This window comes from Cetorhinus maximus, chromosome 10 (assembly GCF_964194155.1).
Source record: "Cetorhinus maximus chromosome 10, sCetMax3.hap1.1, whole genome shotgun sequence".
In the NCBI taxonomy this organism is placed as follows: domain Eukaryota; kingdom Metazoa; phylum Chordata; class Chondrichthyes; order Lamniformes; family Cetorhinidae; genus Cetorhinus; species Cetorhinus maximus.
In genome coordinates this window covers 27,296,110-27,322,359 of record NC_135888.1, presented here as the reverse complement: position 1 = coordinate 27,322,359, position 26,250 = coordinate 27,296,110, and the positions used below count along the sequence as shown (strand labels likewise).

General features: G+C 44.4%; 1 long non-coding RNA gene across 1 annotated transcript in view; it reads left to right on the top strand.

The window, feature by feature from the left end:
• LOC144685589 (uncharacterized) overlaps positions 1-25,975 on the top strand; it is a 34,308-nt gene extending 8,333 nt beyond the window's left edge. Inside the window, exons 3-5 of the long non-coding RNA XR_013577746.1 lie at positions 10,288-10,473; positions 15,509-15,706; positions 25,354-25,975. This is a non-coding gene — a long non-coding RNA (uncharacterized LOC144685589). The remainder of the gene's footprint in view (positions 1-10,287; positions 10,474-15,508; positions 15,707-25,353) is intronic.
• Positions 25,976-26,250: the final 275 nt, after the last annotated feature.

Genomic DNA, 26,250 nt, shown 5'->3' with positions numbered 1-26,250 from the left:
TCCTGTAAGAATGTTATAAGTTTCAATGAGATCGCACCTCATTCTTTGAAACTCTAGGGAATACAGACCCAGTCCCCCCAATTTCTCTTCATAAAACAATCCTGCCAGCCCAGGGATTAGCCTGTTGCCCTCCCTCTATGGCAAGTATATCCTTCCTTAGATAAGGAGACCAAAACTGTATACCCACTACTCCAGGTGCAGCCTCACCAAGGCCCAATACAATTGCAGAAAGACATCTTTACCCCTGTACTCAAATCCTCTTGCAATGATGGCCAACATACCATTTACCTCCCTAATTGCTTGCTGCACCTGCATGTTAGCTTTTAGTGATAAGGAAACCCTGGTCCCTTTGGACATCAACTCTTCCCAACCTCTCACCATTTAAGAAATACTCTGCCTTTCTGTTTTTTTCCACCAAAGTGGATAACTTCACACTTATTGACATTATATTCACTTAGTGTATCTAAATCTCCTTGAAGCCTCCTTGCATCTCCTCACAACTTACATTCCCACCCAGTTTGGTGTCATCAGCAAATTTGGAAATATTACATTTGGTCCCCACATCCAAATCATTTATATGGATTGTGAATAGCTATGGACCCAGCACTGATCCTTGCGTTACCCCACTAGTAACAGCCTGTCATCCTGAAAATGATCCATTTATCCCTACTCTCTGTCTGTTAACCAATTCTCAATCCAAGTGAGTATATTACCCCAAATCCCATGTGTTGTTCATTAACCTCCTACATAAGACCTTATCAAAAACCTTCTGAAAATCCAAATACACCACATCCACTGGTTCTCCTTTATTGATGCTACAAGTAACATCCTCAAAAAATTTCAAACATGATTTCCCTTTCATAAATCCATGTTAACTCTGCCCAATCATATCATGATTTCCTAAGTGTCTAATTATCACATCCTTTATAATAGATTCTACCATTTTCCCTACTAATGGCGTCCAAATAACTTGTCTGTAGTTCTCCATTTTCTCTCTCCCTGCTTTCTTAAACAGTGGGGTTACATTTACTACCTTCCAATCTGCAGAAACCTTTCCAGAATCTGTAGAATTTTGAAAGATAACCACCAATGCATCTGCTATAGCTACCTCTTTCAACACTCTGGGATGTAGATCATTAGGTCCCAGGGATTTATCAACCTTCAATACAATTGATTTTTTTGAGTACTACCCACTTATTAATACTAATTTCTTTCAGTTTCTCATTTTCACAAGTCCTTTGATTCCCCAGTATTTTTGGGAGATTTTCTGTATCTTCCACCATGAAGAAACCCTATTTAGGCGCAACCCATTCAGCCTGTACAGGTCCCAGCTCCCCCAGAGCCAGTCCTAATGCCCCATAAAGATGAACTCCCCCCTCCTGCACCATCTCTACAGCCAGGCATTTCTCTGCTTTATCCTCCAATTTTTATACTCACTTGTGCGTGGTGCTGGGAGTATTCTGGAGATTCCTAATTTTGAGACCTGCTTGTTAATTTCCTACCTAGTTCCCTAAATTCTGACTGCAGAACCACATCCCTCTTTCTACCTATGTCATTCATATCAATGTGTGCTACAAGTGCTGGTTGTTCAACCTCCCCCCTCAGGGTGTTCTGCAGCAATTCAATGACGTTCTTGACCCTGGCACCAGGGAGGCAATGTCCCCGACTGGATTCACACCTGTGGCCGCAGAAACGCCTGTCTATTCCCCAAATCATCGAATCACCTATCACTATTGCTTCTCCAGTCTTCCTTGCACCTGCGTATAGCTGAGCCACCTGTAGTGCCATAGACTTGGCTCTAGCTGCACTCCCCAGATGAACCATCGCTCTCATCAGCGTTCAGAACTGAATACTGGTGGGAGAGTGGAATGCATTCAGGGGACTCCTGCACTACCTGCTTGTTTCAACTTGACTGTCTGGTGGTCACCTATTCCCCCTCTCCATGCACACTCTTAAGCTGCGGGGTTACCACATCCATAAATGTGCTATCCACAAAGCTCTCAATCTCATGGATGCACCATAGTGAGGCCAGCTGCTGCTCAAGTTCCAAAACCCAAAGCTCAAACTGCTGAAACTGATGACACTTCCTGCACAAATGGTTATCCAGGACATAGTAAGTGTCCCACACTGCACAGGATGTGCACTCCAGAGGTTGGCGCAGCCCTACTATTTTTTTTCTGTTAGTTAATAATTTTACTACCGCTAATAAACCTTGCTACTCCTAATAATCTTTTACCAATACTAATAAACTTTAATAATACTTAATATACCTTACTGGTAGGAGTAAACCTTACTTTAAAAAAAAGATAAAGCTTACCAATTAATTCCCTCGTGCAGATAAGATCAATAGGAAATCCTAACCAGCCAATCACCTACCAGATTCCCTGTGATGTCACACCTCAATTTGTCTCTCTGAACATGGGCTCTGAACCCCCGGCTGCCTCCTGGTGGTGTGGAGAGCTCCGCTCTGCTCTCGCTGTTTTTCTGCCACTCACAGAATGAAGGTTCGCTCCCTCCATGCTGTTTTAAGCTCCACTCTGCTCTCGCTGTTTCCTGCTACTCACCAGGTCTAATTTTGGAGAAAGGAAAAGCAGCAGCAACTCTCACCAGTCTGTTTCACAGTGATGTAACCCACCTCACACCCCTCCCCGTCTCTCCACAGTGATGTTGACCTGCTTCACGGTCCTCCTAGTCTGCTTCACACCCCTCCCGGTCTGTTTCACAGTGATGCTAACCTGCTTCACACCCCTCCTAGTCTCTTCATAGTGATGCTGACCTGCTTCACATCCCTTCCGGTCTCTTCACAGTGACGCTGACTTGCTTCACATTCCTCCCGGTCTGCATCACAGTGATACTGACCTGCTTCACATTGCCTCACTACCTATAAAAGCTTTTACAGAATATAGAAGCTATGTCTCCAGTTAGTTTACTCTCATTCTATGTTCTTTTTTTAATATCAGTTTCCTCGTCATCCTTCGCTGAATTTTAAAATTCTCCCAATCCTCAGGCTTGCTACTTTTTTGAAAACATTAGAAACCCTTTCCTTTAATCTAATACTATCATTACTTTCTCTTGTTAGCCAAGGTTGAATCTCTTTTCCTCTGAGGTTTCTAATTCCTTAAGAGAATGCATAATCATTGCAAATAATAAATTATTTATTTAAATGTTTGCTATTGGCTATCAATTCAATATAAATTCAATGACCCAGACCCCCTGCTTCCTGGGAAAGAGAATTCCATAGACTAATAACCCTCTGAGAGAAGAAACTCAACCTCATCTCCATCTTAAATTGGAGACACGCTAATTTTAAACTGTGCCCCAAGTTCTAGACTCCCTGACAATAGGAAACAACCTCTCGGCATCCACCCTGTTAAGTCACATCAGAATCTTATATGTTTCAATAAGATCACCTCTCATTCTTCTAAGCTCCAATAAGTATAGGCCCAACCTCAATCTTTCCCCTTCAGAAATCAGCCAAGTGATCATTGAACTGCTTCCAACGCATTTCTATTTATTCATTTACAGGACATGGGCATCACTGGCTGGGCCAGCATTTATTGCCCATCCCTAATAGTCCTTGAGAAGGTGGTGGTGAGCTGCCTTCTTGAACCGCTGCAGTCCATGTGGCATGGGTACACCCACAGTGCTGTTAGGTAGGGAGTTCCAGGATTTTGACCCAGCGATAGTAAGGAACGGCAATATATTTCCAAGTCAGGGTGGTGATTGGCTTGGAGGGGAACTTCCAGGTGGTGATGTTCCCATCTATCTGCTGCCCTTGTCCTTCTAAATGGCAGTGGTCATGGGTTTGGAAGGTGCTGTCTAAGGAGCCTTGGTGAATTCCTACAGTGTATCTTGTAGATGGCACATACTGCTGCTATTGTGCCTCAGTGGCAGAGGGAGTGAATGTTTGTGGATGCGGTGCCAATCAAGCGGGCTGCTTTGTCCTAGATGTTGTCAAGCTTCTTGAGCGTTGTGGGAGCTTCACTCATCCAGGCAAGTGGGGGGTATTCCATCACACTCCTGACTTGTGCCTTGGAGGTGGGTTGCATGCTGCTGGATTCCCACCCTCTAACCTGCCCTTGTAGCCACACTATTTATCTGGCTAGTCCAATTCAATTTCTGATCAATGGCAACCCCAGGATGTTGATAGTGCAGCATTCAGTGATGGTAATGCCGTTCACTGTCAAGGGGTAATGGTTAGATTGTCTCTTGTTGGAGATGGTCATTGCCTGGCACTTTATGGCACGAATGTTACTTGCCATTTGTAAACCCAAGCCTGGATATTGTCCAGGTCTTGCTGCCTTTGGACATGGACAGCTTCAATATCTGAGGAGTCACGAATGATGCTGAACATTGTGCAATCATCAGCGAACATCCCCACTTCTGAAGGAAGGTCATTGATGAAGCAGCTGAAGATGTTTGGGCCGAGGACACTACCCTGAGGAACTCCTGCAGTGATGTTCGGGATCTGAGATGATTGACTTCCAACAACCATAACCATCTTCCTTTGTGCTGGGTATGACTCCAACCAGCAGAGTCTGATTCCCATTGACTCCAGTTTTGCTAGGGCTCCTTGACGCCACACTCGGTCAAATGCTGTCTTGATGTCAAGGTCAGTCACTCTCACCTCACCTCAGGAGTTCAGCTCTTTTGTCCGTGTTTGAACCAAGTCTGTAATGAGGTCAGGAGCTGAGTGGCCCTGGCAGAACCCAAACTGGGCTTCAGTGAGCAGGCTTTTGCTAAGCAAGTGCCACTTGATAGCACTGCTGATGACCCCTACCATTACTTTACTCATGATGGAGAGCAGACTGATGGGGCGGTAACTGTCCAGGTTGGATTTGTCCTGCTTTTTGTGTGCAGGACATACCCGGGTAATTTTCCACATTACCAGGTAGATGCCAGTGTTGTAGCTGTATTGGAACAGCTTGGCTGGGGCGCGGCAAGTTCTGAAGCACAAGTCTTCAGTACTATTGCCGGAATATTGTCAGGGCCCGTAGCCTTGCACTATCAATGCCTTCATAGAGTCATAGAGGTCTACAGCACAGAAAAAGGCCCTTCGACCCATCGAGTCTGCACTGGTCAGACAAGTACCTAACTATTCTAATCCCATTTTCCAGCATTAGGCCCATAGCCTTGTATGCCATGGCATCGCAAGTGCACATCCAAATACTTCTTAAATGTTATAAGGGTTTCTGCCTCGACCACCCTTTCTGGCAGTGAGTTCCATCCCCCTCACATCCCCTCTAAACCTCCTGCCCCTTACCTTAAATCTATGCCCTCTGGTTATTGATCCCTCCACCAAGGGGAAAAATTCCTTCCTGTCTACCCTATCTATGCCCCTCGTAATTTTATACACCGAGCCATTCTTGGTGATGGACATTTGGAGTCCCCCATCGCCTCCATCCCAAGTACCTTCTGCGCCCTTGCTACCCTCAGTGATGTTCAACGTGGAGGAGCACTGATTCATCAGCTGAGGGAGGGCGGTACTTGGTAATCAGCAGGAGGTTTTCTTGTCCATGTTTGACCTGATGCCATGAGACTTCCTGGAGTCCGGAATTGATGTTGAGGACTCCCAGGGCAACTCCTTCCCGACTGTATACCACTGTGCCACCACCTCTGCTGGGCCTGTCCTGCCAGTGGGACAGGACATACCCAGGGATGGTGATGGTGTTGTCTGGGACATTATCTGTCAGGTATGATTCCATGAGGATGACTATGTCAGGTGTTGCTTGACTAGTCTTTGAGACAGCTCTCCCAATTTTTGCACTAGCCCCCAGATGTTAGTAAGGAGGACTTTGCAGGGTCGACAGGGCTGAGTTTGCCATAGTTATTTCTGGTGCCTCGGTCAATGCCAGGTGGTCCATTCAGTTTCATTCCTCTTTATTGACTTTGCATTGGTTTGATACAACTGGGTGGCTTGCTAAGCCATTTAAGATTCAACCACAGGATCTGCAGTCACATGTAGGCCAGACCAGGTAAGGACAGCAGATTTTTACCACAATCGGCAATGGTTTCATGGTCATCATTAGACTTTTAATTCCAGATTTTTATTGGATTCAAATTCCACCATCTGCCCTGGCAGGATTCAAACCCGGGTCTCCAGAGCATTACCCTGGGTCTCTGGATTACTAGTCTGGTAACAATACCACTACACCATCACTTCCACATTCCATAAACTAGGTCTAAAATAGTTTATTCCGTAGTTGGTTCATGACCTACTAATGTAGAATGAATGCATTCCATAAACTCATCCTTCAAACTATTACTGCAAATTTGGTTTGCCCAATCAACATGAAGATTAAAGACCCCATTGATGATTGTATTACTATTATTATGTGCAGCTCTAGTTCCCTAATTTATACTCTGCCAAGTACAACTATAAACTAGGCCCGCTATGGTTTTCAGCTCCTTGTTGCTTCTTTTCACCGTACAAACTGATTCAGCTTTTTGATTTCCTGGACTATGAACCTTTCTCTCTACTGTTTATCAGAGCAACTCTTCCTCCTTTTCCATGTTGCCTATCGCTTCCTGTCAGTCCTAGAGCCACACTTCTGCTCTCTCTCCTTCCACTTTTGTTGCCTCTCCGCAGCAGAGCTGATGCAGTCAGTTTCTGACTGTGTTGTGGCTTGCTGGATGAGGCACAGCCACATGGCACGATTAGCAGCAAGTTCCTCCCACTTACTGATGTCAGTTGATCCACTTTTTGATGAGGGCCTTTAGAATGTCCTTAAAATGTTTCTTGGTCTTCATTGAGATTGGATGTCATCCTCAAGTTGTGAAATGAGGATCTGATTCAGTAGCTGATTATTTGGCAGTTGGAGGCAGTGTCCAGACCAGCGGAGCTGATTTCCCCTGATCATAGCTAGAGGAATTGGCTTCGGTGAGGCTGCTGAAGTTTATTTGTCAGGCTTCTCACTTGACTTTGATCAGTTCTGTTAGTAGCTGTGAATGACACCTGTTTTTCTATCCTTACGTTGTGCCACAATAGCATTTCAGCAGCCAGTTTTCCCAGTAAATGCCTCTTTGTATTACCACAAACTGCTTTATGCTAGTGCGTATTCCACCAAGTAACAACAGATCATGCGATGTCAGGCTCCATGTCCTTAATTAATAAATCTAGCCTCAGTAACCGTGACCATGACTGTGGGATTGCCGTTAAGACCCGTCTAGTTCACTAATGTCCTTTGGGGAAGGAAATCTGCTGTCCTTACCCTGCCTGGCCTACATGTGACTCCTGACATAGAGCAATATGATTGTTTCTTAACTGCCCCCTAAAATGGCCTAGCAAGCCATTCAGTTAGACCAAACTTCTACAGAGAAGTCAAAAAGGAATAAAACTGGACGGCCCACCCAGCACGACCTAGACACCGTAAATGTCAAAGACACATCCTTCCCATTTAATCATGCAAAGTCCTCCTTACAACATTTGGGGGCTTGTGCCAAAATTGGGAGAGCCGTCCCACAGACTGTGTTACAATCCCCATAGACACCAATAACTTTTAAAAAAGAAATATTTCCAAGAAACTGATGGAAATAATCAAAGGACAAAATTTCACATTTTAAGACTTTTACTGAAACAAGCAAACTAAAGACAACATAAATCAACCGTTGCTTGACAAGCAACTAATACATCAAATTAAAGAAAAGACCCTTACGCATTAAGTAACTAATGAGATATGTCTTACAACTCTTTTCACTAGTCACCATACTTCTGGCAGATATGTAGCATTGCAGGAACAGTCTCAAAGTATCTCCCAGCTCTCTGACAGGCTCACTTCTCCCTGCCACATCAGGTTAAAACTTCCAGTGTCTTTCAAAAATCTTTCCACCCAACCCAATTTTTCCAGATTCAATTCCCACCAGAAAGGCCCACCTCCCTGTTCCTTAACTCTCCAAGAGCCCCATCTGTTGTGTTCCCATCCTTTCAAAAAAAGGATAGAAAATGAGATAAAAAAGGGGATAAAACCACAGATAAATGAATAAAATTAAAATAAATGGATAAAAAATAAAAACGAATGTAGAAAAGGGGGATTAAAAAGAGGGATGGGGGTAGAGGAAAGGGTTCAAGGTCTGAAGTTGTTGAACTCAATGTTAAGCCTGGAAGGTTGTCAAGTGCTGTACCTCCAGATTGCGTTGAGCTTCACTGGAACACTGCAGCAGGCCGAGGACAGATGTGTGGGCATGAGAGCAGGGTGGGGTGTTGAAATGGCAAGCGACAGGAAGGCCTGGGTCATGCTTGCGGACAGACCGAAGGTGTTCCACAAAACACCCAGTCTGCATTTGGTCTCTCCGATGTAGAGGAGACCACATTGGGAGCAGCAGATGCGGTAGACCAAATCGCGGGAAGTGCAAGTGAAGCGCTGCTTCACCTGAAAGGAATGTTTGGGCCCGTGGACGGTGCGGAGGGAGGAGATTAAGAGACAGATGTTGCACCTTCTATGATTGCATGGGAAGGTGCCGTGGGAAGGGGATGAGGTGTTGGGGGCGATGGAGGAGTGGACCAGGGTGTCCTGTAGGAAATGGTCCCTATGGAATTCTGACGGGGTGGTGTGGGGAAGATGTGTTTGGTGATGGCATCATGCTGGAGTTGACGGAAATGACGGAGGATGATCCTTTGAATGCAGAGGCTGGTGGGGTGAAAAGTGAGGACAAGGGGTTCTGGGAGGGAGTGGAAGGTGTGAGGGCAGAGGCGTCGGAGATGGGTCAGACATGGCTGAGGTCAACCACCGTGGGTGGGAAACCTCGGTTAGGAAAGATGGAAGACAGCAAACAAACCTATGGTTGGAGTCTGGAATGAACTTCCTGAGAGTATGGTGGAGGCAGGTTCGATCGAGGTATCAAAATGGGAATTGGATTGCTATCCGAAAAGAAAGAATGTGCAAAGTTATAGGGATAAGGCAGGGGAGTGGGACTACGTAGAATGCTCTTTCAGACAGCCAGTGCAGACTTGATGGGCCAAATGGCCTCCTTCTGCACTATAAAGATTCCATGATTCTGTGTCCTAGGCCCAACCATCTTCGGCTGCTTCATCAATGACCTTCCTTCCATCATAAGGTCAGAAGTGGGGATGTTCACTGATGATTGTACGATGTTCAGCACCATTCGTGGCTCCTCAGAAGCTGAAGCAGTCCATGTCTTGGGTTGATAAATTGCAAGTAACATTTTCAGCATGCCAGTGCCAAGCAAGGACCATCTCCAATAAGAGAGAATCAAACCATCTCCCCTTGACTTTCATTGGCATTATCATCACTGAATCTTCCACCATCAGAATCTTGAGGGTTACTATTGGCCAGGAACTTAACTGAAGCAGCCATATAAATATAGAGCAGGTCAGAGGCTGGGAATTCTGCAGTGAGTAACTCACCTCCTGACCCCCCCAAAGCATATCCACCATTTACAAAGCACAAGACACAAGTCAGAGCTGGAATACTCTCCACTTGCTTAAATGAATGTGTCTCCAACAACATTGCCCTGGATGGTGTTGAGTTTCTTCAAAGCAACCCACATGATGAGCACTCCATCCACCACCTCAAACACTCACTACCTCCACCATCAATGCATAGCCGCAGCAGTATGTACCATCTACAAGATGCACTGCAGGAACTCACCAAGCCTCCTGAGACAGCACCTTCCAAACTCACGACCACTACCACCTAGAAGGACAAGGGCAGCAGGTAGATGGGAATACCACCACCTGGAAGCTCCCCTCCAAGTCACTCACCATCCTGACTTGGAAATATTTCGCCATTCCTTCACTGTCACTGAGTCAAAATCCTGGAACTCCCTCCCTAACAGCACTCTGGGTGTACCTACACCACATGGACTGCAGCGGTTCAAGAAGGCAGCTCACCACCACCTTCTCAAGGGCAATTAGGGATGGGCAATAAATGCTGGCCTAGCCAGTGACACACATATCCCACGAATGAATAAAAACATTTGGTAACTTAGCTCATTTTCAGCAGAATGAAGTTTTGCAGTACATTTTCTGAAAAGGATTGAAGCACAAAATGCATAAGATTTCATCACAATCAACAATTAGAAACAGTTTTGATCCCAGAGGTTATTCAAATACCTTCCCAGAACAGTGAATTGGTGGAGCTTTGGGTGATACTTGTAAAAATTGGATGGGTGGGGCCTGATGATTAAAGCAATGTCCCCTAAGGTAGATTTACAAATGGGGGGTGGTGGGTGCATGAGGTGTCAATGATGAACTAATCAGACACGGGATCCAAATGGAAAAGGATTGATGGGCTGAATAGATTTTCTCATGTTCAAAATTGTTCACAGGATACAATTATTTCTCAGAATGGAGGATCTCACAAAACTGCTGGATAGAAGAATAATGGAAATGACACATTCAGAAGAGTCCAGCTTCTACAGTAGAAACTGATGCTGATTTTAGATGTTCAACGTGACAGGCCATGTTTATCATCAGAATTTACTGATACGATGTCACATTTGTTACTGAATTGGGTAAACCTTTTATCTTCTTACTTCTATTCTTGATTTTTGCCTCATTGAACTACAATTATCCAAGTCCAGAAAACAATTCCATTAATTATCTTTTTGCAGCAATAATTACACCTAGTTACTGCCTAACCATTACAATTCTAATTGCTTCTTTTTGCACTGTTTAGCAAAACTTTTTGAGCAACTGTCAATGGAGCTTAAATACAATTTGTTACAAAAGAAGAGGTGGATAACTTACAGAAAGACTGAAGTTTGATCAAAAACAATTCTAGGAAAAGGTTCAGGCCTATTTCTGGGCAAATAACCAGTGACTCACAAACAGAATCCAAGGAGGAGGCTTGAGAACAGCCCTAAAGAGGCACTGGGCCTTAGCAATGTTAATTGTCTCACTGGTAATGATCGCAAAGAAGTGGTCAAGATTCTGTGCCACAGAGTGCTTTTAATAACTTACCTTATTTATCTTCTGATGGCAAATAGCTGTTCCCAACCTGTGCAGGGCAGAGTGACTCTCGCAATTAACCATGTGTTAGCACCTTGTTTACATGCATAAGAGCCCTGATGTCTGTTTTAGATACCTGCAAGGAATGGCTGAAAAATGGCCTGACTCTACAATGGGTTGGATGGCTTTCAGGTGTCCTTTTGGGCATGAGATGTTGGTCTCAAGATCTATCCTCTTTGCACTCGCTTACAGGCATAAAACAGACAATGAGATCCAATTTCCAGGTCATAGGGAACATAAGGTAATTAGATCATAAGAAATAGGAACAGGGTTAGCCATTCATTGTCCCCACCCCCCACACCGAGCCAGCAGCCATTAAATAAAATGACGGTCTCAGCTCCACTTTCCTGTCTGCCCCTCATAACCCTCAACTCCCTTGTTGATTCAAAATCTAACTCAGCCTTGAATATATTCAATGACCCAGCATTCACTGCTCTCTGGGGAAGGGAATGCCAAAGTCTAATGATCCTCAGAGAGAAAAAATTCCTCCTCATTGCCATCTTAAATACAAGGCCCCTTATTTTTAAACTGTGCCTCCTAGTTCCAAAGTCATCCCCACCCACTTCATCCTCCCAGCATCCATCCTGTCAAGTCCCCTCAGAATCTTATGTGTTTGAATAAGATCATCTCTCATTCTCTAAACTTTAATGGGTATAGGCCCAACCTTTCCTCATAAGACAAACTCCTCAACCCAGGAATCAGCCTAGTGAACCTTCTCTGAACTGCTTCCAATGCAAGTGTATCCCACCCTAAGTAAGGAGACCTAAACTGTACACAGTACTCCGGATGGGAACTCACCAACGCCCTGTACAGCTGTAGCAACATTTCCCTACTTTAATATTCCATTCCCCTTGCAATAAATGCCAACATTCCATTTGTCTTCATAATCACTTGCTGTATCTATTTGCTAGATTTTTCTGATTCATGCACCAGGCCACCCAGATCCCTCTGTGCCATAGATTTTTACAGCCTCTCCATTTAAATAATATTCTGTTTTGCTATTCTTCTTGCCAAAGTGGATAACCTCATATTTTCCCACATTATACGCCATCTGCCAAATTTTTGCCCACTCACTTAAACCATTTATATCTCTTTGCAGATTCTTGTGCCTTCTTTACAACTTGCTTTCCTACATATCTTTGCATCACCAGCAAATTTAGCTATCATACACTCCCCTTCATCCAAGTCATTGATATAGATTGTGAGTAGTTAAGGCCTCAGCACTGATCCCTATGGCACTCCATTCATTACAGTTTGCCAACCTGAAAATGACTCATTTATTCCAACTCTGTTTCCTGTTAGTTAACCAATCCTCTATAATATATCACGCCCAACACCATGAGCTGTTATCCTGTGTAATAATCTTTTATGTGGCACCTTATTGAATGCCTTTTGGAAATCCAAGTACATCACATCCACAGGGTCCCCCTTATCCATATTGCTTGTTACTTGCTCAAAGAACTCTAATAAATTAGTCAAATATGATTTCCCTTTCACAAAACCACGTTGACTCTCCCTGATTGTATTATGATTTTCTAAATGCCCTTTCTTAATAATGGATTCAAGCATTTTCCCAATGACAGATGTTAGGCCAACTGGCCTACAGTTTCCTGCTTTCTATCTCCCTCCTTTCTTGAATAATGGTGTTACATATGCGGTTCTCCAATATTCTGCGAAATTACCAGGATCCAGAGGATTTTGGAAGATTACAACCAATGCATCTACTATCTCTGCAGCCACTTCTTTTAAGACCTTAGGATGAAAACCATCAGGTCCAAGGAACCTGTCAACCTTTAGTCCCATTGGTTTTCCCAGTACCTTTCTCTAGTATTTGTGATTGTTTTAAGTTCCTTCTTCCCTTTTATCTTTTGATTTTTAAGTACTCTTGGGATGTTTTTGTGCCTTCTACAGTGAAGACAGACGCAACATATCTGTTCAATACTTCCACCATTTCCTATTATTAATTCCCCAGTTTCACCCTCTAAGGGACCAATACTCACTTTAGATATTCTTTTCCTATCTGTATAGTTGTTAAACCCTTACTGCCTGTTTTTATATTTCTAGCTAGCTTTCTCTCTTACTCTAATTCCTTCATCCTTATTTTTAGTCATTCTTTGCTGGTTCCTTAAATTTGCTTATGCTTCTGATCTACAACTAAATTTTGCAGCATTGCACCCATTTTCTTTCCAATTGATGCTAGCCTTAACTTTCTTAGTTAGCCCTGGATGTTGCATCTTTCTCATAGATACTTTCTTGTTCAATTGAATATATCTTTGAGAGATATGAAATATCCCCTTAAATGCCTGCCAATGCTTCTCCAGCATCCTACCTTTCAACCCATTCTCCTAGTCCATTTTAACCAACTCTGCCTTCCTACCTTGTAATTGCCTTTATTTAAGCTTAATACACTAGTCTTAAACCCACATTTCTCACCTCAAACTGAATGTGAAATTCTATCATGTTATGATCACTGTTGCCCAGATGCTCCTTTATTATAAGATCTTGAACTAGCCCTGTCTCATTATACAATACCAAGTCTAAAACAGCCTGCTCCCTGGTTGGCTCCAGAATGTATTGATCTAAGAAATTGTCCCAAATGCACTCTATGAACTCATCTTCCAGGTTACCTTTGCCAATTTGATTCATCCAATCTATATGTAAAGTTGCTTACGTTTAGTGCAGTACCTTTCTTACAAGCCCCCATTATTTCTTCATGTATACTCTGTCCTACAGTGTAGCTACTGTTAGGCAGCCTATAAATTACTCCCACAAGTGACTTTCTTATCTCCACCTAAACTGATTATATCTTGTTCTTCTGAACCAAGGTTGTCTCTCATTACTGTATTAATCTCACCTGTTAATGAACAAAACTACTCCACCACCTTTTCCTTTCTGCCTACCCTTCCAAAATGTCAAATTCCCTTGAATATTCAGGTCCCAGCCTTAATCACCCTGCAACTATTCTCTGTAATGACCATCAGAACCTACTTATTTCTATTTGTGCTATCAATTCGTCAGCTTTGTTACAAATGCTGCATGCATTCAGATACAGAGCCTTTAATTCTGTCTTTTTACACACTTCTTTCATACTTTGACCTTATCTGATGGTGCTCTCTTTTAAGTTTGTGTATGCTGTCCCTCCCTGTCACACTCTGGTTGGCATCACTACCCTATTTATTGCTTTATCCTTTCTCTTTAACTTCTCTCAAGTGATTAACGTCCTCAAGAAGCAGGCAAGAGTAGTTTTGAAAACCAAATCAGATTTGTCCATGTTGAACTGTACAAAATAGCGACTCACCCATCCCTTGATGTTAGACAGGGAGTCAGACAGTATTGGAGGCATGATGGCAGCAGTAGACAGGTAGATTTAGATGTTAGTATTTTATGTGTGTAAGATGCCCCCCATCTACAGATGATATCTATGAGAATTAACACATAGATCATGAATATATGGTAAGCAGAGCTGGAACCCTAGGAACAACAGAGATAACAAAAAGGGCATGGAAGCAGCAACTTTCTGAGATGAGCTGGCTATGCTGAGTCAAGTCGGCATAAGACAGAAGTTCCATGCAGGTTGCTGTAGGGAAGATACAGAAGAGAATGTGAAGGCAGCAGAAAAGTCAAGTGCAAAGAGGAAGGACAATAAAATATAACCCCACTTACAGGGGCTATCATTGATCCATCAAAATGCTGATCAATTGTGGGCAAAAATATTGGCAAGGAGAAGATTGGATTCAACTCTCAAGATATGCCTCCCATTCTTAGGCCCCATGGTACTAGAATAGAAAATGAGGGGAATAACCATGGGAGATGCTGATAACTATGGGCGGAATCATCCCAGATTTGCACTCATCATTTTACCAGCCAGCTGCAATGGCAGCTTTTCACTCTGTATCACCCCAAACTCACCACATTAATTATTCATTCCCGGGAACCATGCCGTTTCCATGGCAGCACCATTTGCCGACCATGCCATCACACCTCGTCGCTTCACCACGCCGGACGCCATATTTAAAGTCCAGCTGCGCATACACATCCCAGTGCTGCAGCCCAGGATTACTGCAGGGAAGATGTCCACGAAAGGCAAAATGACTGCAGACCCTAGGTTTAATGATACGTCACTGGAACGCCTTTTTCGGTGCCGTGGAGGCCCACGACAATGTCATCTTCCCCCACTCTGGCCACAGGATGGGCAGCTGTGTGACCAACCAGGCTTGAGAGGCAGTGGCAGCGGCGGTCAGTGCCAATGTCCTTCAAAAAAGGACAGCTACCGCAAGAGGATGAATGATCTCCTCCGTTCCGCCAGGGTAAACCACTCTTCTCATCACTCTCAACTTACCCACCCACAAACCCATCACACATCCACAGGGCCCTCACTCACTGCCAGTTCAAGGGACATCATCATTCACTCTCTCACACACAACCTTCATTGTCCTCATCCTGTCCATGGCACCACTCACCTCCCACACAGGCCAGGCATACTTATCATCTGGCCTGGCAGGCATCCTGCTTACACTCTCTCCATCTCTATTCTTGCAGGACAATATGGCACAGAACAAGAAAGAGATGTCACAGACTAGTGGAGGAATGCCTGAAATCAAGGTCCTCACATAATTTGAAAACAGAGCCATCCAGCTAGCCGGCGAGGATCTGGACCAATCCTGTGCTGATGGCGAGGTTGGTGATGCTCTACCAAGTGAGGATCCAGCAGCGCAACATCCATCAGACAACCATGTTGTGAGTGATGTGTCCTGTTTCACAGGCCACTGCCATTCAATAATTATCTCCCCTTGCTTTCACAGGCACATCTGGGAAACAGCCGACAGAGTCCATGACCCAGGGCCTCCAATCAAGCCCCAAAGAAACCTCTGAAGAGGAATCTGAAGGCACCCTCCTTGAAGTCCCATCACAGCGCTCACCCACACCCTCCACCAGCGCGGAGACACACACCTCGGTGGGACCTAGCTTTAGAGTAGCCTCGGGATCACAATCTGGTGAGAACATCGCGCTGTCTGATCCACAGCAGGCGGAGGCAGGGACTTCCCAGGTCCCTGTCACTCCGAGGACTGCTGGAGGCCAGAACATTGCTGAGTTCGAGTCAGATGACGAGCCACTGGACTCGGTCATGTCACAGTTGCTGGAGCAGCAATGGCAAGCTCGGGAACATCAGGAAGGCGGACAGACTCCTCCATCGTGCCTTGCAATCTGAGGAGTGCAGCTGCACTCCTCAGATTGCAAGGCACGATGGAGGAGTCTGTCCGCCTTCAGGCTGAGGTGATAGTGCCAGCATGCCAAAACACCGAAATCAACACTGGTAGGATGGCAGCCGCCATGGAGACCTTGGTTCAGGACATCGCTCCTGGACTGCTGTGCGGGCTCAACTCCATCGCTGACACCATAGTTGGCCTCCAACAGTACGTATGCATGAGGGGTGCGGGGCAGCTCGATCTCACTCCAGCTCCCCCAGCAACACCTACAGCGTGAGAGGAGGAAGCAGATAAAACAGCTGGTGGTCCCCCAGAGCGGGACCAGGAGGCGGTGCGAGACGAGTGGCAGCCGTGGTAAGATTTAAAAGGAGCGGGAGCTGAGAGTTAGAGCAGAGATTTAAAAAGAGCAGGAGCTGAACTCGGGGTTGAAAGCAGCGCGATGACAGAGCTAGAGTTTCAGGGAGGCTCAGGGCTAAAAATGGCTCGAGGACAGAGCGAGAGTTCCGGGGAGACTCGGGACTGAGAGCAGAGCGAGGACATCACAATTCAAAAAGTGACGGGACGCAGGGGAGGCAGCTGATTGGTAAGTAGGGTCAGGTGAGCACTTCCACTTCTACTTTATCTACTAATTAAACTGCTGCAGTCCATTAGCTTAAACAAAATAAGGTGAGGACTTTGGACTGTAGTGGGAGTGTTTGGAGCGGAATAAAGCCACTAGCGTAGTTAGTATTCTTTAAAGGGAGTAACTAATGATCTTAATACAAAGGGAAATCATGGCCGCAGAGCTCATACCTATGATATGCTCCTCCTGCACTATGAGGGAAGTCATGGACACTTCCAGTGTCCTTGGTGACCATGTGTGCAGGAAGTGTGTCCAGCTGTAGCTACTGAGTCACCGCATTTCAGAGCTGGAGCTGCGGGTAGATTCACGGTGGAACATCCACGATGTTGAGATCATCATGAACAGCACGTTCAGTGAGGTGGCCACACTGCAGGTAAAGACTAAACAGGCAGAAAGGGAATGGGCGACCACCAGGCAGAGTAGAGGAAGGCAGGTAGTACAGGAGTCCCCTGTGGCCATTCCCGCTCTAACAGATATACCATTTTGGATATTGTTGGAGGAGATGGTTTCTCAGGGGAAAGCGGCCGGAGCCAAGTCCATGACACCATGGGTGGCTGTGCTGCACAAGAGGGGAGGAAGAAGGGTGGCAGGACTATAGTGATCGGGGATTCAATAGTAAGGGGAACAGAAAGGCATTTCTGCGGCCGCAAAAGAGATTCCAGGATACCATGTTGCCTCCTTGGTCAAAGATGGCATCCGTGACCTCATGGATGCATTTGTGTGTGGAGGCTTGTGATATCCCACAGAGGTCACTGTGGAGCCCTGAAAGGAGCCACTGGTGTAGAAATTGAGCACCGCGGTCACTTTCAACTCCACTGGAGTGGTTACCCTCCATGTCCCTGTGGCACCAAATCCCGCAGTAGGTGGTAGATGTGACCGACCAGTTCCTTAGACATGTGCAGCCTTTGGCGATGCTGGTTCTCATCTGCAGGAATGAAAGGCGGTGTTTATAGACCTTGGGCCTAGCTAGACGCTGACCAGTGACGGCTCGCTGTGGCTCTACAGCAGCGTGTGCAGGAGCCCCAGCCACCCCCTCTTCCTGAGGGTGCTGCTCCTCCCTCTGCGCAGCCAGGCACCTCAGTCACTCTCTTCTCTGTCATCTCCGCTCTCTGTCAGCCACGAGGCTCACAGCGAGCTCACCAGGCTCCAAGCTCCTGGTGTACTCCTCCTGCAGGATGAAACAGAGGGACACGTGGCTTAGCTTGTGTCTACTAAGAAAATGCCTTGGTTAAGTCTGAAGGCCCCTTAACGCATCCTGGAGAGAGCTGGCCACCAGTTGGATGGCCAGAGTTTAATGCGCTGCAATGATGCCTGAACCCCCACCTTCCTCCGCCCCACTCCACCCAACCGATTGGCAGCAGCTTTGCCCATTGGACCTCATGCTGTGTTCTCAGCTCAGGCACAGACATTCTCCTAACCTGCGCTGCAAGGCTGCGCAGTTAGTTTGAACCATGGGAGAGACAGGTCCAAACCGGGATGATGACATTGCAAGGGGCTGTGAGCACCTCCACCAGTGACTGCTCCATGGCCAGTTTTAGCAAGGAGGTTGTACAACATTGCTTCAACTGCTGGGCAGCCCTTGTACCCCCCGCCCCCCAACACATCTCAACCTTGAAGTCCTACAGGCGACCCAGGCGAGCGCTGTGCAACATTACTGTGTACTAATCTCCGGTTTCCCCTCAAAGTGCTGCCCGCCAAGTGCACGTCTTTTATAAAAACAAAAAACTACTGCGGATGCTGGAAATCCAAAACAAAAACAGAATTACCTGGAAAAACTCAGCAGGTCTGGCAGCATCAGCGGAGAAGAAAAGAGTTGACGTTTCGAGTCCTCATGACCCTTCAGCAGAACCTTCTGCTGAAGGGTCATGAGGACTCAAAACGTCAACTCTTTTCTTCTCCGCCGATGCTGCCAGACCTGCTGGGTTTTTCCAGGTAATTCTGTTTTTGTTTTGCACGTCTTTTATATACTGTTGTGAAACACGTTGGTGTGCAATCAGGCAGGCGTGGGCAGACGATCCAGTGGGGGTGCAGGGGGGCGAATCTGCAGGGCTGGCCTTACAATGATATGCTGATCGGCGGGCGGAGCGGATGATTGCAAACTTTTTTCACAATGTCGTGAGACCGATTTCTGGCCTTCCCACCACACTGTCCGCTCACGCCACCGAACACACTCGACGCCAGGGGGCACGGAAATTCCAGTCTATGATTCAGGTAAAGATGGTGATCCTGGGAAGTTATTTAACATTGAGCGCTGCATTCTGATAACATAACACAATGTCTGACCGCTCCTTATTTTTGTTACATAGAATTTTCAGTACAGAAACAGGTAATTTGGCCCAACCAGTCTAAGCTGGCATTTATGTTCCATCTATTTTCTCCCTCATGTGTTTATCTAGTTTGCCCTTAAATGCACCTGTGCTTTTTACCTCAATTACGCCTTGTAGTCATGAACTCCATTTTCTGAATAAAGAAGTTTCTCCCAAATTCCCTCGTGGATCGATTAGTGACTATCTTATACTTCCGGTGCTAGTTTTGAATTCTCGAACAAGTGGAAACATCTTCTCAATGTCTGCCCTTTCGAGCACCTATTGACTAATGGAAAGTGCCCCAGCCTGATCAACCTTACCTGATTGCTGTACCCTTTCAGTTCTGGTATCATCCTTGCAAATCTTTTTGACACCCCCTCCAATGATTCTAAATCCTTTTTATAATACAGAGACCAGAATTGTGCATAGTACTCTAAGGGCAGAATATTGTGCTCGTCAGGCAGGCATGCGGCCCACCCAAACGAGCATAAAATGACGTGCACTGGCACTATATTTCAGTCAGCAGGCATGCATGGGAGTCGGCAGCACGCCCGCCGACAATTAAGCAGCCTATTAAGTCTCTTAATTACATAATTGATTCAAATTTTTCACTGCCCATCCAACCGTTCGGTTGGTAGGCGGGCGAAAAGGCCAAGTGGCCTTTGCATTTCTGGTAAAACCTCATCCACAGGCAAGATGAGGTTTCGACCAATGAGTTAAAAAAAAACCTTTTTGCACTCATCTCTAACATGTCCCTGCTCATGTGACAGAGTCGCATGAGGGGACATGTTTTTTAGTATCTTTATTTTTTATTTAGAAAATCTTCAGCTCCCTGAGGCAGCTCCGTGCCTCAGGGAGCTTTTACTGTGTGCATGTGCTCGCACTCCTCCCGCCCCCACCCCGGCAGTGCTGAGCGCTGCAGCACGTGTTTCAAGCTGGCTGGCCATTAATTGGCCAGTCAGCGTGAAATCGCGGTCGAGGTCCGATCGCGGGCGCGGTCAGCTTCCTGACTGCTCCCAGGCCCACCCAAACGATCACCGGTAAATCCTGGCCACAGTGTGCTCTGGCCAAGGTCCTTTAACATAACTGTTTCAATAAAGATTCCACTGGCTTTAAGTTAATTGATCTATAGCTTCTTCTACTCATTCCATCTCCCTTTTTAAATATAGGAATTATATTAATTGTCCACCAGATTGCTGGCACAATTCCCTTTTCTAATGAGTTGCTACATAAATGTAATGATATCTGCTACCTCCTCCTTAAATTCTTTTAATATCTGAAGATGCAATCAGGGCCAGGCTTTATGGAGCATCTTAAAGGAAGAAAGAGAGGTAGAGAGGTTTAGGGGGTGAATTCCAGAGCTTAGGGCCTTGGCAACAGAATGCATGGTTATCAATGGTGAAATGATTAAAATTGAGATTGCTCCAGAGGCCCAAATTGGAGGAGTGCAGAGATCCTGGAGGGTATGGGGCTAGAGAAGGTTACAGAGGTAGCGAGGTATGAGGCTATGGAGGGATTTGAAAACAAGAATGAAAGTTTTAAAATTGACACATTGCTTAACTAGGAACCAGTGTAGGTCAGTGAGCATGGGAATGATGATCAATAGGACTTGATACAACTTAGGATGTGACCAGCAGGAATTTCCAGTCCCTGGCAGGCAAGACCAGAAAATCACACTCAAGATGCCTACTGTTGGGCAGCACTTGCTGAACAATCCTGAGTGTGCTAATAGCTACATTAACCACTAATTTAAGATAATCAGCCAAGCTCGTAACATGGCTCATTTACACTTGCTAGAAGTGACAGATATTCATACACAGGCACCCATTCACTGCAAACAAAAGGAATGTGCACAAGCCTTGCACCTTTTTTGAATTAACAGAAAGCTTGGGGAGCCTATCATTTTCCATTGCTTTCTCCATGGCATCTCCTTGTCCAATCAGAGTCACCTTGCCAACTAATCACCAGCCATTTTCTCCTGTAGTATATATTGTTGTGATCGTTTGAAATTTGGCATTCTTATGTTTGTCCTGATGAGTGCAAGACAAAAAAGTTCGGCAACATGTCTCTCTTTACAACAATACCCAAGTTCTGTACTACCAAGTGACTTTCATAAAATTATGAAGAGATATTGATAGATTAAGTGAATGAACAAAACTGTAACAAATGGATTTCGGTGTAGGTAAATGTGAAGTCATCCACATTGGACATAACATTCGAGAACAGAGTACTCTCTAAATGGTGAAAGTGAAGGGTCAAAGAGACTTGGGAGTCCATGTATATAAATCATTAAATTGTCATCGACGTAGGCAGAAAAAAGGGTAATGGAATCATAGAATAGTTACAGCACAGATCATTGTCTCCATGCTAGCTCTCTGTAAGAGCTAGAATACAAGGGTGTAGAAGTTATGCAACAGCTATACAAAGCCCTATAGACCACATCTGAAGTACAGTGAGCAGTTCTGGGCTCCATGCCTTAGGAAGGATATATTTGTCTTGGAGGGAGTGCAGTATAGATTTACCAGAATGATACCTGGACTCCAAAGGTTACGCTACGGGGAGTTAAACAAACAAGTGTTGTATTCCCTGGTATTTACAAAGTTAATGGATGATTTGACCAAAAATACTGAGGGAAACTGATAGGGTAGATAAAGAGAAACTATATCTACTGTTGGAAAGCCTGGGACCAGGGGATGTAGTCTTAAAAAAAAGAGCCAGGTCTTTCAGGAGTGAAGTTAGGAGACACTTCTACACATAAAGGACGGTAGAAATGTATTTTTTATTAGCTCTTGGGATGTGGGCATCACTGGTAAGGTCAGCATTTATTGCTCTTGAGCAGGGAGTGGTGAATTGCTAGACCATTTCAGAGGGCAGTTAAAGAGTCAGCCTCATGGATATGGGTCTGGAGTCACATTTAGACCAGACTAGATAAAGATGGAAGATTTCATCCCCTCAAGAACATTAGTGAACCAGAAAGGTTTTTATGACAATCTGGTATTTTCATGATCACTAGCTTTTGATTCCAGATATATTAATAATTTGAATTTAAACTCTCTCAGCTGCTGTAGGATTTGAATTTATGTCGCTGGAGCATTGGTCTAGGCCTCTGGATTACTTGTCCTGTAATATAACCACTTTGTACCATCCCATGAATTGTAACTCACTTCTGCAAATGGCAATTAATGTAAGATCAATGTTAAATTCAAATCTGAGATTGATAGATTTGTTAACCAAAGGCAATAATGGATATGGGCATAGGAAGGTTAGTGGAATTGGATCACAGTTCAGCCATAGTCTCATGGATCTCGTGAATGGTGGAGCAGGCCAGAGGGGCAAATTGACCTACTCCTTTTCCTATGTTCCACACCACAGATTATTGCCACCAATTCCCTGTTTGTTTTGGATGCTGTGCACATTGCTCTACAAGTAATTTAATTTATTATTTATTTTTTCTCTGATATTGATGTTCTAATATTTTACCTGTTTCGTGATCTTATTTCTTACCTTTGTCTGACCTTTACACCCATACCCTAAATCTTTTAGCTTCTGATGCTGTTACTTGTACTAGAGGCTCCCCTCCCTGTCTTACTCATTTTAAGGTCCTATCAACAGCCCCATTTATCCTTTCCATTCGGACATTGGTCCCAATTTAGTTCAGAAAGAGCCCAAATTCTAATATTGATCTGTTCCATAACTGGTGCACTATCAACTACCTACAGGCTGCATTGCAGCAATGCACAAAACTGCACCTCCCATCCTTACAACCTCTACCACTGAGCAGGGCAAGAGCAACAAGGCTGTGGGAACATCATCACCTGGAAGTTCCCATCCAAGTCACACACCATCCTGACTTGGAAATATATCACTATCCCTTCATTATCATGAGGTCAAAATCCTGAATCCCCTAATAAACACCATCATAGGAACAGCATCACCACAAGGGCCACAGTGGTTCATGGAGAAGACCCAGCAAACAACTGGGATGCACAATAAATTCAGCCTTAGCCACATCTCAAAAGCAAGGACCTTTTAAAGTGCTGACCCCCTCGATTGCTGGCTTTAGAATGCCAGCCTTTGATTCTGATCTGGGTAGGTGGGCCTGGCAAAGGCTGGTCTTGGGGGACTGGCATATGCCAAGTCCAGAAATGTTCACAAATATCTGCAAATGAGCAAGTATTATCCTGATTTGCACAGTTATAATGAAATGGTAATAATGTGCAATGGGAGATAAATGAGAAGCTAATGCCCTTTCTCAAGGCATATGTGCAGCATCTGTTTAAAAGTCTTTCTGTCAGCGGATTTACCTTTACTTGGGTTGCATTTCTGATGAGGTTTGGTAGTACAGAATTCAGGAACAGTGCTCGAAGAGACCAAAGCAAATGTTCTCCTGCGCGTGTTTGAAAATCTTTGGCCATTTCATTATTTAAGGTCAAAACCTGTCACACCTGAGAAAGGATAAAGAAATGTATGTTGGTGACAGTCCATTATTACTTTTGGTACGCGCTGTGACACTTCAAACTCGTACCGTGAGTAATAATGCACAGTGGCCGACACTTTCACCGCAGATTCTTCATCTCTGTGCAAAACTAAACAGAGGATTGTGGCTGTGACTGAATAGGGGTCATGTTGTGGATTTTACCTTTTCAGCAACCATGAGCTTTTTGTTACTTTTAGGAAACAACCCTGAAATTACACAAGGAAAGAGAAAGATTTCTTTATGATTCTTACTCATTGGAGAAAGATTCTTCACTAAATAAATGACACTGTGACAAAAATGGAGAATCTTATCAATTTATTTTTTCCTCGTTTTGAGTCTTAGTTTGTAATTGGTTCAATTGCAAAAATAAAATATGCAGATTTATTGTAAAGGTCAACAACTTGAGTTTATATAACATCTTTCACAAGATCAAACATTCCAAGGCATTTCACAGGAGCATTATTAAACAAAATCTGGCACTGATCCACTGGTGGGGATGTTATGCTAGGTTAATAAAGGCTTGGTCAAAGAGGTAGGTTTTAGAGAGCACCTTAAAGGAAGAGAGAGAAGCGAAAGTTTTAGGGAGGGAATTCCAGAGCTAAGGGCCTTGGCAGCTGAAAGAACAAAGACAATGTTAGAGCACTAGAAATTGGAGATGCTCAAGAGGCCTGTGTTGGAGGAGCGAATAGATCTCAAAGGATTGTAGGACTGGCGGAGATTACAGAGAGGGGCAAGGCCAATGCCGGATTTGAAAACAAGGATGTGGATTTGAAAATTGAGGCATTGCTTAACAAATAGACAATGTAGGTCAGTGAGCACAGGGTTGATGGATAAACGGTGCTTTGTGAGAGTTAGGGCAGACATCAGATTTCTGCACGATCCCAAGTTTATAGAGGGTAGAATGTGAGACAGCAGCCAGAAGTGAGTTGGAATAGTCAAATCTAGAGGTAACGAAGGCATGGATGAGGGTTTCAGGGGCAGATGAATTGAGACAGCAGCAAAGTTGGGTGATTTTACAGAGATGAAAATAGGCAGTCTTAGTGATGGTGTGAATATAAGGTTGGAAGTTCATCTCTGGATCAGATGTGACACTATGTTTGTGAACAGAGTGGCTTAATCTTAGTCTGTTGTTGGGAGAGGGATAGAGTCAGTAGCTCGGGAACAGACTTCAGAGCAGAGACCAAAAGAAGACAGAGGTCATCTTTGCATTTGAAGATAATCCTGGAAGGGTGAGCAGTTTTGACAGTGGAGAGCAGGAACAGTAGTGCTCTATGTGGTCCAGCTTGATGTGGCAATGAATGACTGCAGACTCCTTAACGTGCTAATTATTAATTGCTGACCTCTTCCCAAAACGCTATGTGGTCTAGTGCTCTAACATTGCCACCTGTTGTCTATTTGTAGACCTTTCCATCTATAAAATCTACCACAATAAAAGCCAACTACTGCAGATGCTGGAAATCTGAAATAAAAAACGATGCTGGGAATATTCAGCAGGTCTGCAGCACCTGTGGAGCAAGAAACAGAGTTAAGAACGGCTTGAATCCAATATGACTCTTCTGCAGAACTGAAAGCTGCATTAGCAGCTCTGAAGAAGAGTCATATTCGACTTGAAATGTTAACTTGTTTCTCTCTCCACAGATTATGCCAGACCTGCTGAGTTTTTCCAGCATTTTCTGTTTATATTACATATGAAATCTACCAAACTGGTCACTGTTATTTTCTTTGTCTGGCTTGCAGTACAATAACACCAATCACTTTGTATCTCCCTACAGGACTGCCTGCTGAGAATTATCTAAGGGAAAAAAATAGACTAAGGACAGAGTGTGGGTTAAATCTGCATTTTTAGTAATTTCAGTTCTGAGCTTGAAGGCAACGAAGTGGCATGAAGGAGTATGTGAACACCAAATACACACACACAGACCAGCGTGATGGGCCAAGCAGCCCCTGTGCTGAATCATTCTATGATTGTATGATAACTTTTCCTCACGGAAGTATGTTCAAAGTTAAAAGAAATTAGTGAAGTTACATTACGTTGAGACAGATTTTACAAGTTAAGTAAAACTGCTGAAATTTTTATTTTTAGTGAACAAGTATCTGCTAATTTTGAAATTCCCTAACGGACCCTTCACCCTTCACCTTTTCATTCCTTCCGTCAGACTTTCCTTAAAATCCACCTGTTCACTTGGCATCAATTTATTTCTCTGTGAAGTGCCTTGAAACAACTTTTATATGTTAAATGCAAGTATTTGTTGGTGTTCATATTTCAGGATAAACATGGTTGATTGTTTTCAGAAACTGAGATTTTAGACTTCTTGTGATCTACCCATTAATCAGAAGAGTCCAGAGTTATTATTTGTAGTGGACTTAACATTAACATTACCCTAATTACATTGCCTCCTACGTTACTTTGTGTATCTTGACTCATACAAGGTGTGCATAGCTGCCTTACACTGACTGGGGAAAGTGGCTGGAAAGCAAATTTTAACAGCAAGATCTGCATTTTATATATTTAAAAAATCAGCAGCATTTTGCAATGGCCGGAGCAATAATGACAGCCCCTCACCAGTGTCTCATTCAGGTTTGGTAATGGGTGTTGCACACGTAGGTGTTAACATGTATACATACAGTTGTTAACGAGTGAGTTGGGCATAATATGGCAGATACTAAAA